Raw genomic sequence first — 19769 nt, 5'->3', positions numbered from 1 at the left:
TGCTGCACACGGCTTACATTAACTCTGCAATTATGTTACTGTCAAAAGCCGCTAGTAGCCACATTTCGGGTAGAGGCTGATACGGGAATTGAACCCGTGCTAAATAAATCCATTCTTAGACTCTGGATGTGTCAAGGGGCATGGAGAGTGTGCGGGGTATGGAGTTGAGAAAGGATTAATCCATGGACATATTGAATGGTGCAGCAGGCTTGGAAGGGCCGAATGTTTCCATGCTTCTACCATAGCAACTGTGAAATGTTTGCTAAATTAATAAAAATGTAAATAAAATCGAGCCGCTGCAACTGTGACCATAGAAATCTGAATGTAGTAAAACTGAGCACTGTAAAGAAGAGGGGGAACCATGCCCAACTGAGTCTAATATGTCCTCCTTACTAGTAGCCGTCCTGTTGAATGTCGAATAGCACGGAGCGTAGTAAGGGTACAGACTACAACCTGCCTGAGGATGACAATGTCTATCGCAAAGATTGGCTTTGTCACAGTAAAACTGACATATCTACCAGAGTATGGCTCAGTCGGTAGGCGAGGGAACCAGGAAGAGGGGATAAAGTTACTTGCCCTCTTCCTCACCAATCCACCAGTCTCTGAACATAAGTACTTTAATAACAGTGAGTACGCGCATTGCATGTGGAAAATAATTCTCAATTTCACGGGAAAGACAAGTGACGCTGTCAGCATTCTGGAACCCGCACCTGTGCAGAGGCTGTCAAAACAGCGCATGTGGTGAGCAAGTCGGCAGATCGAAAGCGGCGCAAGTGGAGAAGCAGTCACTGGATTTGTTGGTCCCACCTTTATTCCTCATTGGGACGTGTTGGCCCTGCACTCTCCCTATTTCCTTCTTAAATGCATCCCACTGTTCAGTCACAGATTTACCTAGGAGGGGTTATTGGGTTACGGGGGTACGGTGGAAGTGAGGACTTAGAGTTGGTCGGTGCAGACTCGATGGGCCGAATGGCCTCCTTCTGCACTATATGTTCTATAATGTACTTCCAATGTTTCCCGTACACGGAGTCTTCCTAGAATCTACTTGGGAACATCAAATAAATATAAAATACGGAAATATGTTACCAGAAAGAAGAACCGCCGCCCAGATCATCATGTTCGGAATCATTTCTGTTCGCTGACTCCAAATAACAGACGGTCGCAAGGAAGCGTGTGGAGGGTCATGAACGCTGCTCTTTTTAGTGCAAAGATCACTCTGGCCAGGAAATGATGAAATGGAACACGTTGTTTACTACTTTCTCGCTGTCTATTTTGGTAGACCTGGATTTTCTGCTCTATCTCTCACGGCTATGTTCAGGGTTTTTTTGCATGCCTGTCTGCACCAGGGCTGCATTATTTTGTCCGCTGAAGAACGAATAATACAGGGCGCCGGAATTCCGAAACAAAGACAGGAAATTCTGCGGCTCTCAACCGGTCAGGTTAGAATCTATGGAGAAGCCGGACACGTTAAGCTTCTAGGCGTAGGCATCTGATCAAAGACATCTGCTCGGGCCGCGAATGTTGACTGAACGTTTTTGTGCTTCGAGCATTTTCCTCTTTTAGTTCGGTTTCTATCACGAACATCCGTACCAATATAAATATTTGGACATTGTTATCTCTTGGACTTTTGGGGATTTGCATTTTATTTCTATAAAAATTGGGTAGAAATACAATATTCACACGCTTAGTTGAAAATAACGCGTGAGATATTGACTGATTGATTGATATTGATTGATTGATATTTATTTTCACATGTACAGAGTACAGTGAAAAGTATTTTTCTGCGGCCAAGGGACCGTACACAGTACGTACGTAGTAGACAAAAGAATAATCGACAGACTACATTGACAATGGTACATCAACAAATAGTGATTGGTTACCGTGCGAAACAAGGGCCAAACGAGAGCAGCATAGGGCGTCGTGAATAGTGTTCTTACAGGGAACAGATCAGTTCAAGGGGGAGCCGTTGAGGAGTCTATAAGCTGTGGAGAAAAAGCTGTTCCTATGTGTGGATGTAGGGGTCTTCAGACTTCTGTATCTTCTGCCTGACGGAAGGGTCTGGAAGAGGGCAAAGCCTGCGTGTGAGGGGTCTCTGACACTGCTGCCTGTCTTTCCGAGGTGGTGGGAGGTCTATACAGAATCAAGGTAGGTTGGCAAGATTGTGTGATGCGTTGAGCTGAGTTCACCACACTCTGCAGTTCCTTACGATCTTGGGCCAAGCAGTTGCCAAACCAAGCAGTAATGCAGCCAGGTAGGATGCTGTCTATGGCACCTCTGCAGGTGTTTGTGCGAGTCGATGCAGACATGCTGAATTTCTTTAGCTTCCGTAGGAAGTAGAGAGGTTGTTGGGCTTTCTTGACTGTTGCATCAACTAGAGTGGACCAGGTCAGACTCTTGGTGATGGTGACCCCCAGGAACTTAAAGCTATTGAGCATCTCTACTTCCGAGACATTGATGTAGATGGAGAGGGGGAGGGGTCGTTCTACGTTTCCTGAAGTCGATGTTAAGTTCCTTGGTCTTTCCAATATTTAGAGAGAGGTTGTTTTCGGTACAGCATGCAACCAACTGATCTATCTCCCTTCTGTAGGCTGATTCGTCTATGTTTGAGGTACGACCCACCACAGTCGTATCATCTGCAAACTTATATATTGAATTGGAGTTGAATCTTGCCAACCAGTCGTGTGTGTATAGGGAGTACATTAGAGGACTGAGCACACATACGTGCAGGACACTGGTGTTCGGGACTATTGGGGAGGAGGTGTTGTTACCAATCCTGACAGATTGTGGTGTGTTGGTGAGAATGTCAATGATCCAGCTGCACAGGGAGGGGTCAAGTCCAAGGTTGTAGAGTTTGGTTATGTCTTGTTGGGATAATGGTGTTGACGGCTGAGCTATAGTCTATGAACAGCAGTCTGACGTCGGTGTCCTTGTTGTCGAGATGTTCGAGAGTTGATTGTAGAGCCAGAGAGATAGCATCTGCTGTGGATTGGTTGCAGGGGTAGGCGAATTGCAATGGATCGAGACCTTCTGGGAGGCTGGCATTGATCCGTCTCATGACCAACCACTCGAAGCATTTCATTACTGTCAGGGGCACCGGTCGGTTGTTGTTAAGGCACGCTACGTTGTCCTTATTTGGGACTGGTATTATGGTGGTCTTCTATCATCTGCGACCTCTAAAGGCAGCGGTGACTTTAGAAATTCTTTGGGCAGAGACTCTACAAGAAATCCAATTCACTTCATACCATTAAAACTAATTTAACCAAAACAAAGCATTTTCGCTTTTTCCCCAGCAAGTTTATCTTTCAATAAAGTTCCTGATCAGGTTGAGATGCAATGCTTCAAAAATCTTTATGATCACCAAACATCTACTCTTAATTGCCTTTAATCATCGTACGGTTAAACATGGCAATGGAAAGGTGAGATCAAACATCATAAGAAATCCCTTCAATGTAAAGACAAATTAATTATATACCACCGCTGTGTGCTTTTGTTTATTGCATTCAATAATTCGGAAGTCATTGTCTATTGCTAGGAGGCCAGAATTTAGTAGCCAGCTCTAACTGTGCTTGAGAATCTATCTGTGAAACGCCTTCTTGAAATGTGCAGTGCATATTGTGTGTACATTAAATGTGCATATAGGGGAGGACATCTCTGGTTCTTACCAGGGGCAATGAAGGAATTATGATATATTGTCAACTCAACATGATGTGTCTTTTGGTGGAAAACATGAGGATGTTGCCGTTCTCATTTGCCTGCTGTCTTCGCCCTGCTCCATGGTAACAACTGTGGATTTTTGTTGCTGTTGGGCATCTTGTCAATGATACAGAGCGCTTTAAACAACAACTTTTAATATAAGGGGTAGGGTGTAACTTCAAGGTATTGTTTGAATTTAAATTCCAGTTTTAGCCATTCGAACCTTCAACCATATCGACTAAAGGAGATTTTGTTTTAAGTGGCTCAGGAAATATTGCTTAAGTTATAAATGAATGCTTATCAAAGCAGGGCTGTGACTTTGCAGGTATATTCATCCTTCATGGACCAGCATCGCGCATGTGACAAAACTTTGTCTATTTTCTCCACATAAGTTTTGTGCTGTTATGCTTCCCTGTGGAGAGGAGGATCTAAAAACTTTCAAACTTTTTTACACCTTGGTCAGTAAAAAACTTATTAACGCTTTCCAATTGGCAGCCAAGAGCATGATCAATGATATTCTGGCATTATGACTATTTAATATTCATTTTTATGGAATGTGCACTTCGCTGGTAAGGCCACCATTTGTTGCCCGTTCCTAATTGCCTTTGAACAGGTGGTAGTGAGCTGCCTTCTTGAATAGCTGCTGCCCATGTGCTGTAGGTACAACACCTGTGCTACTAGGGAGAGTGTTCCAAGATTTTGACCCAGAGATATTGAACGAATGTTGATCCAGTTCCCGGAGTGGTGAGTGACGTGGGGCGGAGCTTCCAGGCAGCAGTGTTCCCATGTATCTGCTGTCCTTCTCCTTCCCGATTATAATGGTCGTGTGCGTTGAATGTGCTCCCGAAGGAGACTTGGTGGGTTTGTACAGTGCAGTTTGTAGATGTTACACATGGCTACCATAGTGCATCGGTAGTGGAGGGAGTGAATGCCTGTGGAAGGGATGCCAATCAAGCTGGCTGCTTTGTCGTAGATAGTGTAAAGCGTCTTGAGTGATGTGGGGATGGCACCCATCCAGACAACAGGGGCATATCCTTTCACACACCTGTTGTTACTTGCAGTTGGTAGACAGGCGTTGAGGAGTAAGGCTCCTCGGCACACGACCCCTAGCCTCTGACTTGCTCTTGTCGCCAAAGTATTTATTTGGCTATCCCTGTTCAGTTTCTGGTCAAGGATAGCCTCCTCGATGTTGAATGTGGAGAATTCAGTATTGGTAATATCATTGAATATTACTTGCCACTTGTCAACCCAAGCCTAGATATTGCCCAGGTCTTGCTGCATTTGCACGTGGACTGCTTCAGTTTCTGAGGAGCCACGAATGGTGCTGAACATTGTGTAGTCATCAGCAGCATCCCCGCAGGTGACGTTATATAGGAAGGAAGGTCATTAATGAAGCAGCTGAAGATAGTTGGGCGTAGGACAGTACCCTGAGGAACTCCTGCACTGATGCCCCGGGACAGAGCTGACTGACCTCCAACAGCCACAACCATTTTCCTTTCTGTTAGGTATGACTCCAGTCAGGTAGAAATGTTTCTCCCACATCCCATTAACTTCGGTTTTGCTAGGGTCCTTTTATGCCAATCTGGAACAAATGCTGCCTTGATGTGAAGTGCAGTCACTTTCACCTCACCTCTGGCATTTATCTTGGCAAGTCCATATGCTAATTTGCTTAAAGTGTGTATGAGCGATCTATCACTGGTCCCCTAAGTTGAAGATCATCGAGTGATGTCACTTCGCACTACATCCTGACAGTCCTTTAAAAATGTCAATTACGTAGGGGACCATCCTCCTTATTGCAGCTTATGTCTGCTACGTCAACAACTTCTTACTAAGGTGAAATTATTTTTTAAAATATTGTCTTTAACCATTTGTTTAAGATCGGAGAAATGTGTTCTCATACTCTCATGGCTGATATCTTGCGCACATTGTCTCACAATTCTTGCTGTCTTAGTTGAAGTTTCTATTAAATTAGACCTCTCTCGGTGGCTCGTTTTCTGCCACTGTCATTTTGTGGATGTATTTTCTTCTTCTGTTGGTCGTACTTTTAAATAGTTACTTTGCTTTTCAATAGATGTATAGAGTGTAAGTTGCTTCTAACAATAAAACTGTGAAAACCTACTGCAGAAGATAACCCCAGAAAATGCAAAAGATTACTAAGTAGGCAGCACTTAAGTGGGATACAGTGTGTGAGAAATGTCAGTGCATAGCAATAATGAGTGATTCTCGTGTAAGGTTATAAAGAAACCTGATACATTCAGTTAATCCACATTCTGGAGTGATACACATGTAAAAGGTTTTCTTCTGCACTGTATGGATTCTATGATTTTATGCTTCAATGTGGCTAATTGAAGTGGCAATACGCACAACAGGAGCCTCTTCTGCAGTTGTTCAACTCCTTGGTGTGTCACATTTATTCTGGGCATTTCTCTGTGAAGTGATGGGAAACAGAGTCACATGATGTTAAGTACGGCAGTCCTCTCTTGGTTACAGCTGAAACATATCATATTAGGTTAATCAATATATTGTGTGCACAAATTAAACTAAAAGTAATCGTTTGACATCAATTTCCCTAAAGGGCTGTCAATCAAGCGGGATGCTTTTCGTAGACGTTGTTAAACTTCTTGAGTGTCACTGAAGCTGCATTCACCAAGATTAAACCAATTAATCTAATATGCCTTGCAGCGGTGGAGATCCTTGGGGAGTGTCAGAAAGGTTGGATAAAATAAAGATTAAACGTTGGATGCAAAAGAGAGCAGCATTGTGGCGCAGTGGTTAGCTCTGCTGCCTACGATGCTGAGGACCCGGGTTCAATCCCGGCCGGTCACCGTCTGTGCGGAGTTTTAACATTCTTCCCATCTCTGCATGCGTTTCACACCCACAACCCAAAGTTGTGCAGTTTAGGTGGATTGGGCACACTAAATTGCTCCTTAATTGGAAAAACAAAATTACGTACTCTAAGTTTATAAAATAAATATCTTGGATCCAAAATAATTAATTGATAAGGGTTCAGGTGCCGTGAGAGCTTTCTGATATTCGAATTAGCTTAGCATTCGGGTGAACAGATATTTCGTTAAGTGAAGTGGGGAATAATAGAGCAGAGAATTTCAGCTATCAAAACTACAGAAGATGGCATTTCAAACAGGAGACATATTTAGAAGTTAAAATATAATTTCTAAGGTCAGTTGTTTCGATAGCTTAACATCAAAATTAATTAAGGATATATCGGTGGCAGGGTTAGTTCCGTACTGCAGTGAGAGAGACACTGCTGATGAGAGTTTCAGATCATAGCCACGAACAGACGGAACCAAGCTCCCACCTGGAGATGTTGTTGTCATGAAAACCTCTTAAATTCTATGCTGAATTGGAAAATAGCACAGTGGTTAGCACTGTTGTTTCACAGCGCAAATATCCTAGGTGCGATTCCCGGCTTGGTTCACTGTCTGCACGTTCTCCCCGTTTCTTCGTGGGTTTCTTCCGGGTGCTCCGGTTTCCTCCCACAAGTCCCGAAAGACGTGCTGTTAAATAATTTTGACATTCTGAATTCTCCATCTGTGTACCCGGACAGGTGCGGGAATGTGGTGACTAGGGACTGTTCACGATAACGTCATTGCAATGATAATGTAAACCTATTTGTGACAATAAAGATTATTATTATTAAAAAGGTTTCCACAAATAAAGGCCAAGATCGTGTATAATAACTATTTGCTGCATTGGGCTCGAAATGGTATCCCTTTTTGGATGTTGTTTTTGTTAACGAGACATCCTCAGACTTTAAGGACGTAGGTAGACGTGGAATGGCGTTAATAGAGGTGTACTGTGGGTAGCCATTATTGTAGTTCGTTTTGTTTTATGTTGTGGTCTTTCTTAATGTGTGTTTCACAGAATAATAAAAATTATTTTCATGGAATGATGACAACACGACTGGACTTTTCCTCATTGGTTTGCATGTTGTTTTTCATCTCATTGTACCAAATTGCAAAATTAACAATTAAGAACCGACGTTCCACATTACCATTCTGGATTTTGGGATTGTCTTGCATCCAAAATCAGCGGATTTCTTAACAACTGTGAGGAAGCGAGTCAAGAACTTGCCTATGCTTCAATGTCAGACAAGTACTGAGGTGATACTTATGGTTCCGGTACAGTGGTGAGGTATTGCCACGGAGCAGACATGCATTCACTTAACCCTGCTACTGAAGCACAATTCGAAAACGTATATGGTAACAACAAAGAACTGCATGATACACTGTCGTCTCAGTGGAGAACGTGGAGGTAAACACACCGAAAACATCAACATCAACGTCACCAATTTTTGGAGGAACGACATTTTCCAAATAATGGAATAGCAAATTGGAAAGGTTGAAACACAATCTTTCGCAATCTTTCGGCTACTGATTTGAATGTGCCACATATATTCCTGACTTCAGAATCTTTCCGCAAGGTCTATTCCTATTATTTGCCTGCCGCGTTTATAGAAATGTTCGTGTCCAAGGTGAGGTTTTGTGGTATATTTCTTTCCCTTCGGGATGTGAATTGATTTACTGGCTTGGGCAAACAATTGTCTTCTATATATATATATATACAGAAACCAATCTCACATGCGGGAGACAGTATTACGCAGCCAGCATGTCAACTTTCATGATAGCATGTCCCAAATTCGGATGGAAATATATTCTGAATATCAATCCTAGGCCATGTTAGTTGGGCATCGCACACCATTGCCGGTCGAGGGGGCGGGGTGGGCGAGACACTCAGGACAGATCTAAGTGGAGAATTCTCTTTCGTGGACTTCTCGACGTTTCAGGAGAACTGAGTCAGGACTCGTGATCATGCCACAAAGCCACTGTCTTCACCCACCAGTCCAATGGTGAATTGATTAGTAATATTTGTAATCGGGTCTTCAAATTGGGGTTTGGATTTTTATTACATTAGATACAATATCAACCCGGACAGCGAGTAAACGTTCTAATCGCTACACACTCATCCCTTTACGTAACTGGATAATAAATCATGTGAGAATAGAATAGGCTGTCTTTGTAAGCATACTGAATCACCTGTCGATCAAAGATCACCGTTGCTTCACTGTCGCCAAACCAGAAACGTGGAACATTTTACACAAACGATCGGCTTCCGCGTCGCCGGTCCGACCTCCTACCCAACCTTGGAACCGCCCACTGAATTTTGGAACCGCCTACCCAGCTTCCGAATCGCATCGATGAGGGCAGACATGAGACAGCAGCACACAAAGCGGAGGAGTGAGCGGCAGTGGGGGAGGGGGGCGGGGGGGGGGGGGGTAGGGGGGGGGGGGGGGAAGGAAGGAACTCAGGGACGTAGCAATGAAAGACATGGAAAAAGACGGCCCTCTCCCCACACCAGCAAACCCAGAAAGACAACAGCAAGAACGACGGAAGAAAAAAGCGAAGTACAGTAATGCGACGCCCAGTGCGAAAGGGGTTGCCAGAAAAGAGCCCGACTATCAACGGCGGAGAAGCGGGTGGGGTGCAGGGAGGGGGAGGGCCGAATTTGTACATAAGAAACATCATACACTGTAAATATCATGTGTCTTATATGTTAAACTGTTGGACAGTAAAAATTGGAAAAAAAGCGAAGAAAAATATATATTTTAACTCACCCACCCGACCGTAGATCAGCTCACCTAACTTTAAAACCGCCCCACCGACTTTAGAACCATCCAGCAGATGACTTACTGTGTTTCCAGAAGTCAGCCTGCCATCGAATTCTCAAGGACAGGTAGAATTCGCAACAAATGCTTGTATTGCTGGAGGCGGTCCCGTGACATTAAATAATTTTTTTATCAGTCCGTGGCGCAATATTTGGTAAGACTGTGGAACATTCAGCCCACAAACATAGAAACATAGAAAATCGGAACAGAGGGAGGCTAATCGGCCCTTCGAAACTTATCGGGCACTCGTTATTATCATGGCTGATCGTCCAACTCAAAAGCCTAATTGCGCTTTCCTCCCATATGCATTGATCCCCTCTACCCGAAGTGCCATATGTAAGCTATTCTTGAAAACATGCAATGTTTTGGACTCGACTACTTACTGTGGTAATGAATTCCACAGGTCGACCGACCACTCTCTGGGTGAAGACATTTCTCCTAATCTCTGCCGTAAATGGTCCACCCCGTACCCTCAGATTGTTATCCGTGGTTCTGGACACATTCACCATCTGGAAGATCCGTCCTACATCAACCCTATCTCGTAATGTTCGAATTTTACAGGTTTCCAAGGGATCCAACCTCGTTTTTCTGAACTGCAGCGAATACAATCCTAACCGATTCAATGTTTTCAATCCCTCCACCACCGATGCACAGTAGCAGCCGGGTGTATCATCTACATGGTGGTCTGCAGGAACTCGCCATGGCTCCTCAGGCAGCAACTTCCAAACCCTCTACTGCTACCATCTGGAACGACAAGGAAAGCTGGAAACGCTACAGTCTGGAATTTCCCCTCCAAGTGTCTCCAAGCTTTGAATTCGAAATATATCTCCATTACTTCACTGTCACGGAGGTCAACATCCTGGAACTCCCCTCCTCATAGCACGTTGGGTGCAACTACACCACATGAAGTGCAGCGGTTCAAGAAGAAGGGCAGCACGGTAGCATTGTGGGCAGCACGGTAGCATTGTGGATAGCACAATCGCTTCACAGCTCCAGGGTCCCAGGTTCGATTCCGGTTTGGGTCACTGTCTGTGCGGAGTCTGCACATCCTCCCCGTGTGTGCGTGGGTTTCCTCCGGGTGCCCCGGTTTCCTCCCACAGTCCAAAGATGTGCAGATTAGGTTGATTGGCCATGATAAATTGCCCTTAGTGTCCAAAATTGCCCTTAGTGTTGGGTGGGGTTACTGGGTTATAGGGATAGGGGGGATAGGGGGGAGGTGTGGCCCTTCGGTAGGGTGCTCTTTCCAAGAGCCTGTGCAGACTCGATGGGCCGAATGGCCTCCTTCTGCACTGTAAATTCTATGATAAAACTATGAAGACGGGCAATTAGTTATGGGAAATTAATACTGGTCTAGCCAGCGACATTATGCCATAAAAATAATTAAAATAAATATTAAATAGCAATAAAACTATTTTTGAAATGAACGGATGGAGGCAGCGTATAATCCAAAGTCCACAAATGGTCTGGGGACGTGGGTAAAATCTCACCACAGCAGGTGGTAGAATTGTAATTAAATTCTGAACAAATTTATAACTGAAAGCTAGCCCCAGTTTCACGTTCACCCTTACCTTGATTATCACAAAATCCCACATGATTAATCAATGTCCTTTAGCGAAGGAAATGTGCCTACATGTTATTCTAACTGACCTCCGAAATATCACAGCAAGCCTCTCATTGCAAGAGCAATTAGGGATGTTTAACAAATGATGACTTTGCCAGTGACACCTACATTCCTGGAATAATAGAATCCTTACAGCACCAAAGGAGGCCATTTGGCCTATTGAGTCTGCACTGACCCTCTGAAAGAGCCCCACCGAGACCTAATCCCCCGCCTTATCCCCACATCCCCACCCAATCTTTGGACACTCGGGGGTAATTCACCATGGTCAATCCACCTACCTTACACATCTCTGGAATGTGGGATGAAACCGGAGAGACAGAAGGAAACACACGCAGACACTGGGAGAACGTGCAAATTCCACACAGACAGGCACCCGAGGCCGGTACCGAACCCGGATCCTTCGGGCTGTGAGGCAATAGTGCTGACCATCGTGCTACCGTGCCATCCATAATTGGAACATTAAAAATATAAGTAGATAGGTTGTGTCTCCGTGACATGCAATAGCTTATAATGTCGGAGGCTCATGCATAAAATGTCTTCAGGATCGCTTCATAATGCCACACAATCTTGTCTTTCTCTATGGATGTACAGTCTTTTCATCACACCTCATTGGTTTCTATGTACGACATCGAACTTCTTCTGCTTCTTCAGCTTGTTAGAGGAGATTTAGAACATTAATGCAAATAACACCAGGACAAATCATTTAGAAAGAAATAATGTATTTTGATGTTGTCGTTGTAGAGATACATGTCAATATGCGTTCATATGTTACACTACCGGACCAGACCCCAATTTATGTTAGGAAACCCCAACGTTGTTTCAATTTGTAAAACTGTGAGGAAGTGTCCTTCGCCCCAGGAGTGATTCCACTGACAAATAGGTATCTTTTAAATATAAAATAAACATTTTTAACCACATTAACATCACAGAAGAATTCCTCTGCAATTAGTTGTTAAACAGTGCTACAAAAAACACAGGGAAACACTTTAACTATTAATGTAACCTTCTATATTCCCATTTGAGCAATATCCATTACAGATCAAAATCTACCGATTAATAAAGTTAGCAATGGAAGGCTACTTCTTGTATTCTTGTCTTGAGATAACTCGGAAAATTGCTTGGAGCGAGAGACCCTTTCGGGAACATCCTGTAAATCATTCTATATTTGCCAGATTTCTGCTCAACTTGACAGCATTTGGCAAAACTGCTGTTCAACTTAAAAACTCATAGCAGGCTGCAAAACCTCTACAAAACACTATCAAAACTACCGACAGAGCTGGTCCTCCTGTTAATAACATCATCTTTACCCCATTAGTTTTGCATGACCAGTTTACCTAAAATTGATGCAACATATATATGTAATACAATCTGTTTATTACAGAATCGCCGAGTAGAAACTTATAGCCAAATTTTGCACACATGAGTACGACCTCAACCGAGACCTTGGATTCACATTCACCCCCCACCATCTGGCCTGGGCTTGCAAAATGCTACCACCTGTCCTGGCTTGAGACAATTCACACCTCTTTAACCTGCGATTATCCCTCTCTCCAGTTGCTCCGTCTGAACCTGTAGACTTAATTACTTGCAAAGACTTGCATTCAAAGTATCCTATTGCATCTTTGACTTTGTTGATATATATGTTTCTGGAATCTACCTCTTCATTCACCTGAGGAAGGAGCAGTGCTCCGAAAGCAAGTGATTCGAAACAAATCTGTTGGACTTTAACCTGGTGTTGTAAGACTCCTTACATATTTTAAAGGTACATTGGTATTTGGGGGTAATTTCAATTCGCTGCAATTTTAAAACAGTTTTCCTGTCGGAATTTGGAGTTCAATCTTCGAAATGGAAATCTGTAAGTAACCGATTATCCACAATAATGAAGTTGCATATTGTGACTAGTTATTTTAATTCAAATCAAATTCTATCCTGTCGGTGAGAAGAATAGTTATCCATCACTACTGGAGGAATCAGTCGTAGTTTAATAATCAGTTTTCAATGTCTCATAGTCATCAAAATTGGACAGTACTTTTGAACATTTAATACTTGGCTCTGGATTGAGTTAACAAGGAAATTGGTGAAATCGGAGTATTATTCTAATGTATAAATTGAGCGATAGGCGCACATAGCGATGCACGGTTAAGTTGCGTGCAGGCATAATATGTAGCAACATATAACGTGGATGGTAAGGAGCTAATTGACTTGAAGATCAATCTTTACATTAACCACAGGCAGCCTTGTCTTTATCTACGGAAGTTCGAAGTGTTCACTTCCCTTCTCTGAAGATCAGTGTACAATACTGCACATTCTCGGCTTCATTTGCCTGCTGGAAGAAAAAAGTACCTTTTTAGATATATATCATATTCGAAAATGAAAGGATACTTGTTTCGTTTTAATCTAACAACACATAAGTTTGACCGAGGATGGCATCAAAGAGCCCCAGCTAAATCAGAATCAATAGGATTCAGTGGGAAACTCTTCGCTGGTTGGAATCATACCTGGCTTAAAGGAAGATGTTTGTGGTGGCTGGAGGTCAATCATCTCCGCTCCAGGATATCACTGCAGAAGTTCCTCAGAGTACTGCCCGAGGCCCAACCATATTCAGCTGATTCATCACTGAACTCCCTTCCATCATAAGGTCAGAAGTGAGTATATTATAGGAGGACTGCACAAAGCTCAGCACCATTCGCGATTCCTCAGATAATTAAGCAGTCCATGTCCGAATACAGCAAGACTTGGACAACATCCAGGCTTGGGCTGAGAAGTGACAAGTTACATTCACGCCACACAAGTGCCAAGTAATGACTATCAAGCGAGGATCTCGCCACTAGATTTCAATGGTATTATTGCTGAATCCCTCACAATCAAGATCATGCGGCTGAACATTGATCACAAACTGAACAGGATTAACCATATTAATACTATAGCTACCACGGCAGGTCAAAGGCTATGAATCTACTGCGAGCAATTCGCCTCCTGACCTCCCAAACCCTGTACACCATCTACAAGGCACAAGTCAGGAGTGTAATGGAATACTCCCCACTTGACTGGACGAGTGCCACTCCATTGCACTCAAGAAGCTTGGCGGAATCCAGGACAAAGCAGTCCGCCTGAATGCTCCACTTTCCATAAACATTCAAACCATCCTCCATCGGCAAACAGTGGCAGATTTGCATACCATCGCCAAATCCACTGATGCAACTCGCCACGGTTCCTTAGACAACACCTTCCAGACTCACGAACACTACCATCTAGAAGGACAGGCGCAGCAGCTACCTTGGAACCCCAGCACCCGGATGTTCCCCTCCAAGTCACTCACAACACTGACTTGGAAATATATCGCCGTTGGCAAATTAAAATAGCATTCTACAGCTTAGCTGTTACCCGTAGGCGCGATGGCCGTACTTTCTATTAACGGAATTCGATGTCCACCTTGAATACATGAAATATATTCATTAACTAATTGTGGGCTTCGTCATGGGCAACGCACTGGCTTGTGTTAGTTTTAGCATCACCGACATATGTAAAACTACAAAAACGTGTTTGTATTTCGTATGAATAGTCCTCGATTGACTTAGTGTCAGAATTATTGTTCTTATTGATCATATTTTACGTCTAAACGTTTTCAGCCTTTTCACTTGCTTTTTGCTGATCTTTTATAGGATTCTTGCACTGGCTCAACAGATAACTTACGCGCCCCTTGGCTGGGATGGCGAAAACAAGCTACAGTAGTTTTCAGCGGTATAGTTGGAAATCACAATAAGGAATTACTTCCCTTGATCTCTATGACATCAGACCCCGAGACCGCTTTATCTAGAGGTTCAGAGTCAATGGCTTAACACCAATCCACGCTGCAGGAGAACAAACGACAATGAGAAAACCGCAACTCAACAGGAGAGCAGCAACTATTTGAGTCGATTTCGGCGGGAGAATCAGCTGGTGAGTCAGTTTCAGCGGGAGCAGTGAGGAAGTGGCTGCTGGGAGGTAAGTCAACCTTTAAAAGCACTTGTCTTTGCAGGGGCAGGCCAGTCGATTTCGGCGTGAGAATCAGCTGGTGAGTCAGTTTCAGCGGGAGCATTGAGGAAGTGGCTGCTGGGAGGTAAGTCAACCTTTAAAAGCACTTGCCTTTGCAGGGGCAGGCCAGTCGATTTCGGCGTGAGAATCAGCTGGTGAGTCAGTTTCAGCGGGAGCATTGAGGAAGTGGCTGCTGGGAGGTAAGTCAACCTTTAAAAGCACTTGTCCTTGCAGGGGCAGGCCAGTCGATTTCGGCGTGAGAATCAGCTGGTGAGTCAGTTTCAGCGGGAGCATTGAGGAAGTGGCTGCTGGGAGGTAAGTCAACCTTTAAAAGCAATTGTCTTTTCAGGGGCAGGCCAGTCGATTTCGGCGTGAGAATCAGCTGGTGAGTCAGTTTCAGCGGGAGCATCGCAGAAGTGGTTGCTGGGAGGTAGGTCTGTCCTGTAAAAGCACTTGTCTTTGCACGGGCAGGCCAGTCGATTTCGGCAGGAGAATCAGCTGGTGAGTCAGTTTCAGCGGGAGCATTGAGGAAGTGGCTGCTGGGAGGTAAGTCAACCTTTAAAAGCACTTGTCTTTGCAGGGGCAGGCCAGTCGATTTCGGCGTGAGAATCAGCTGGTGAGTCAGTTTCAGCGGGAGCATTGAGGAAGTGGCTGCTGGGAGGTAAGTCAACCTTTAAAAGCACTTGTCTTTGCAGGGGCAGGCCAGTCGATTTCGGCGTGAGAATCAGCTGGTGAGTCAGTTTCAGCGGGAGCATTGAGGAAGTGGCTGCTGGGAGGTAAGTCAACCTTTAAAAGCACTTGTCTTTGCAGGACAGGAAGTCGACACGCGGATGTCTGGGAAGACCCTCACCAATAAATTTTGGTGGAGAGGACACCCGAGACACTACACGTGTAGTGTCTCCCACCCGCCCTCCTCCTCTAACCTAATAATAAAACCCATTGGTCTGAGGTAAGTACCATATTTTATTATATTATTATTATTTTTTATAAAAATTTAATTTAGTTGTTAGCCAGATCTTGGCAGAAAGTTAGAGGAATGGCAGGGAAGGGAGTGCAATATTCCTCCTGCAGGATGATTGAGGTAAGGGATGCAGTTAGTGTCCCTGCTGATTTTACCTGCAGGAAGTGCTGCCATCTCCAGCTCCTCCAAGACCGAGTTAGGGAACTGGAGCTGGAGTTGGAAGAACTTCGGATCATTCGGGAGGCAGAAGGGGTCATAGATAGCAGCTTCAGGGAATTAGTTACACCAAAGATTGGAGATAGGTGGGTAACTGTAAGAGGGACTGGGAAAAAGCAGTCAGTGCAGGGATCCCCTACGGTCGTTACCCTGAGAAACAAGTATACCGCTTTGGATACTTGTGGGGGGGACGACTTACCAGGGGTAAGCCATGGGGTACGGGCCTCTGGCACGGAGTCTGTCCCTGTTGCTCAGAAGGGAAGGGGGGAGCGGAGCAGAGCATTAGTAATTGGGGACTTTATAGTCAGGGGCACAGATAGGAGATTTTGTGGGAGCGTGAGAGACTCACGTTTGGTATGTTGCCTCCCAGGTGCAAGGGTACGTGATGTCTCGGATCGTGTTTTCCGGGTCCTTAGGGGGGAGGGGGAGCAGCCCCAAGTCGTGGTCCACATTGGCACTAACGACATAGGTAGGAAAGGGGACAAGGATGTCAGGCAGGCTTTCAGGGAGCTAGGATGGAAGCTCAGAACTAGAACAAACAGAGTTGTTATCTCTGGGTTGTTGCCCGTGCCACGTGATAGTGAGATGAGGAATAGGGAGAGAGAGCATTTAAACACGTGGCTACCGGGATGGTGCAGGCGGGAGGGATTCAGATTTCTGGATAACTGGGGCTCTTTCTGGGGAAGGTGGGACCTCTACAGACAGGATGGTCTACATCTGAACCTGAGGGGCACAAATATCCTGGGGGGGGGAGATTTGTTAGTGCTCTTTGGGGGGGGGTTTAAACTAATGCAGCAGGGGCATGGGAACCTGGATTGTAGTTTTAGGGTAAGGGAGAATGAGAGTATAGAGGTCAGGAGCACAGATTTGACGTCGCAGGAGGGGGCCAGTGTTCAGGTAGGTGGTTTGAAGTGTGTCTACTTCAATGCCAGGAGTATACGAAACAAGGTAGGGGAACTGTCAGCATGGGTTGGTACCTGGGACTTCGATGTTGTGGCCATTTCGGAGACATGGATAGAGCAGGGACAGGAATGGATGTTGCAGGTTCCGGGGTTTATGTGTTTTAGTAAGCTGAGAGAAGGAGGCAAAAGAGGGGGAGGTGTGGCGCTGCCAGTCAAGAGCAGTATTACGGAGGCGGAGAGGATGCTAGATGGGGACTCTTCTTCCGAGGTAGTATGGGCTGAAGTTAGAAACAGGAAAGGAGAGGTCACCCTGTTGGGAGTTTTTTATAGGCCTCCTAATAGTTCTAGGGATGTAGAGGAAAGGATGGCGAAGATGATTCTGGATATGAGCGAAAGTAACAGGGTAGTTATTATGGGAGACTTTAACTTTCCAAATATTGACTGGAAAAGATATAGTTCGAGTACAATAGATGGGTCGTTTTTTGTACAGTGTGTGCAGGAGGGTTTCCTGAAACAATATGTTGACAGGCCAACAAGAGGCGAGGCCACGTTGGATTTGGTTTTGGGTAATGAACCAGGCCAGGTGTTGGATTTGGAGGTAGGAGAGCACTTTGGGGACAGTGACCACAATTCGGTGACGTTTACGTTAATGATGGAAAGGGATAAGTATACACCGCAGGGCAAGAGTTATAGCTGGGGGAAGGGCAATTATGATGCCATTAGACGTGACTTGGGGGGGGGATAAGGTGGAGAAGTAGGCTGCAAGTGTTGGGCACACTGGATAAGTGGGGCTTGTTCAAGGATCAGCTACTGCGTGTTCTTGATAAGTATGTACTGGTCAGACAGGGAGGAAGGCGTCGAGCGAGGGAACCGTGGTTTACCAAGGAAGTGGAATCTCTTGTTAAGAGGAAGAAGGAGGCCTATGTGAAGATGAAGTGTGAAGTTTCGGTTGGGGCGATGGATAGTTACAAGGTAGCGAGGAAGGATCTAAAGAGAGAGCTGAGACGAGCAAGGAGGGGACATGAGAAGTATTTGGCAGGAAGGATCAAGGAAAACCCAAAAGCTTTCTATAGGTATGTCAGGAATAAGCGAATGACTAGGGAAAGAGTAGGACCAGTCAAGGACAGGGATGGGAAATTGTGTGTGGAGTCTGAAGAGATAGGCGAGATACTAAATGAATATTTTTCGTCAGTATTCACTCAGGAAAAAGATAATGTTGTGGAGAAGAATGCTGAGCCCCAGGCTAATAGAATAGATGGCATTGAGGTACGTAGGGAAGAGGTGTTGGCAATTCTGGACAGGCTGAAAATAGATAAGTCCCCGGGACCTGATGGGATTTATCCTAGGATTCTCTGGGAGGCCAGGGAAGAGATTGCTGGACCTTTGGCTTTGATTTTTATGTCATCATTGGCTACAGGAATAGTGCCAGAGGACTGGAGGACAGCAAATGTGGTCCCTTTGTTGAAAAAGGGGAGCAGAGACAACCCCGGCAACTATAGACCGGTGAGCCTCACGTCTGTAGTGGGTAAAGTCTTGGAGGGGATTATAAGAAACAAGATTTATAATCATCTAGATAGGAATAATATGATCAGGGATAGTCAGCATGGCTTTGTGGAGGGTAGGTCATGCCTCACAAACCTTATTGAGTTCTTTGAGAAGGTGACTGAACAGGTAGACGAGGGTAGAGCAGTTGATGTGGTGTATATGGATTTCAGCAAATCGTTTGATAAGGTTCCCCACGGTAGGCTATTGCAAAAAATACGGAGGCTGGGGATTGAGGGTGATTTAGAGATGTGGATCAGAAATTGGCTAGCTGAAAGAAGACAGAGGGTGGTGGTTGATGGGAAATGTTCAGAATGGAGTACAGTCACAAGTGGAGTACCACAAGGATCTGTTCTGGGGCCGTTGCTGTTTGTCATTTTTATCAATGACCTAGAGGAAGGCGCAGAAGGGTGGGTGAGTAAATTTGCAGACGATACTAAAGTCGGTGGTGTTGTCGATAGTGTGGAAGGATGTAGCAGGTTACAGAGGGATATAGATAAGCTGCAGAGCTGGACTCAGAGGTGGCAAATGGAGTTTAATGTAGAGAAATGTGAGGTGATTCACTTTGGAAGGAATAACAGGAATGCGGAATATTTGGCTGATGGTAAAGTTCTTGAAAGTGTGGATGAGCAGAGTGATCTAGGTGTCCATATACATAGATCCCTGAAAGTTGCCACCCAGGTTGATAGGGTTGTGAAGAAGGCCTATGGAGTGTTGGCCTTTATTGGTAGAGGGATTGAGTTCCGGAGTCGGGAGGTCATGTTGCAGCTGTACAGAACTCTGGTACGGCCGCATTTGGAGTATTGCGTACAGTTCTGGTCACCGCATTATAGGAAGGACGTGGAGGCTTTGGAGCGGGTGCAGAGGAGATTTACCAGGATGTTGCCTAGTATGGAGGGAAAATCTTATGAGGAAAGGCTGATGGACTTGAGGTTGTTTTCGTTGGAGAGAAGAAGGTTAAGAGGAGACTTAATAGAGGCATACAAAATGATCAGGAGGTTGGATAGGGTGGACAGTGAGAGCCTTCTCCCGCGGATGGATATGGCTGGCACGAGGGGACATAACTTTAAACTGAGGGGTAATAGATATAGGACAGAGGTCAGAGGTAGGTTCTTTACGCAAAGAGTGGTGAGGCCG

This window comes from Scyliorhinus torazame, chromosome 14 (assembly GCF_047496885.1).
Source record: "Scyliorhinus torazame isolate Kashiwa2021f chromosome 14, sScyTor2.1, whole genome shotgun sequence".
NCBI classification, from domain to species: domain Eukaryota; kingdom Metazoa; phylum Chordata; class Chondrichthyes; order Carcharhiniformes; family Scyliorhinidae; genus Scyliorhinus; species Scyliorhinus torazame.
The sequence above is the reverse complement of the archived record's forward strand: the minus strand, read 5'-3'. Positions refer to the sequence as shown.